This window comes from Dendropsophus ebraccatus, chromosome 12 (genome assembly GCF_027789765.1).
Source record: "Dendropsophus ebraccatus isolate aDenEbr1 chromosome 12, aDenEbr1.pat, whole genome shotgun sequence".
Lineage (NCBI taxonomy): Eukaryota > Metazoa > Chordata > Amphibia > Anura > Hylidae > Dendropsophus > Dendropsophus ebraccatus.
In genome coordinates this window covers 31,890,965-31,892,145 of record NC_091465.1, presented here as the reverse complement: position 1 = coordinate 31,892,145, position 1,181 = coordinate 31,890,965, and the positions used below count along the sequence as shown (strand labels likewise).

General features: G+C 36.3%; 1 non-coding gene across 1 annotated transcript; it reads right to left on the bottom strand.

The window, feature by feature from the left end:
• Positions 1-572: 572 nt before the first annotated feature.
• On the bottom strand, positions 573-763 carry LOC138770170 (U2 spliceosomal RNA). The gene has a single exon (XR_011359422.1). It is a non-coding gene; the product is annotated as a U2 spliceosomal RNA (small nuclear RNA).
• Positions 764-1,181: the final 418 nt, after the last annotated feature.

Genomic DNA, 1,181 nt, shown 5'->3' with positions numbered 1-1,181 from the left:
ATGGTAGTATAGAGGTTTTGAGTTATATATTTTTGGGACCAACAGGAAGAAGTAGCCAAAGTTTGCAATGGTATATGTCACTTTGATGGTAGGCCACATAGGAAATTTTCCGGATATGAACACCATACGTGCAACAACAAACATGACAGAAAAATCCAAAAGAAATATAACCCATTTGTTTTAGTTGTGATCTATCGTTATAAGAGGATGCTCATATAGGATGTTCTATTTCACACTGGATAAAGGTAAGGGTATGTTCCCATCACAAGTTACCTCTCTGTTGTACATGGATGTAATCATCCTGTAAAAATGGGACGTCGACATAATTGTGCATGGGACAAGGGACCCATAGACTATAATGGCCCTTATGTAGTCAAATGCTATCTACACAGACGGTTTACCAAATGTATACATGTTTAGACACTGACCAGAGTGATGCAAATCATCAGTCCAATCTTCTATATGTAGAGAAAATTACCCCAACATAGTCACTGGCTATGTTTGGACCATTAAAGTCTATATGGTCCATGCTTTTCCATGCATGATATGTCGACATCCTTTTTTCTTTCTTTTTTTTGTGGACTGAAGCTGGAAGCACTGCAATTCCAGGTCAAGGCCTGGAGAGGACATAGCAAGCTCTTTTTCCATCTCCCTGTTCTAAAAATCCTTTTATTACATGGCCCCTAGATAGGGGACGTATCAGTTATTAAACTGATAAGAACAGATATTACACTTGATCTTAGCCAAAAAGCTGAGAAGCCATCGATATCCTATTGTGAAACAATGCCAATGTATCCGCACAATAGAGAGGCACTGTGATGTGAATCAACCCCAAATTTAAACTGAACTGGATTATTTCAATTGAAGAGAAGAAAAACAGGGTACTTTGTAGGTTTAATAGCTAACTATACTATAATGCATCAAGCAAGTTATATAATAGCCTCCCACTAATTGTCATTTAATATGACACCTACCTGAATTCTTGATCTATGTCATCATGTGTGTATACCATAGAAGTTTAGGATTTAGTAGGTAATCTTCTTGATCGGCTAATTGAAAATAATTAGATGGCTCAAATCCATCCAAAGTAATGTCACGCTCCAAGCAATCCCAAACCCATAATTAATCAGCAATCTTAATAATTGATGTAGTTTTTTTTTTTTTTTTTAAAATAAATTGCG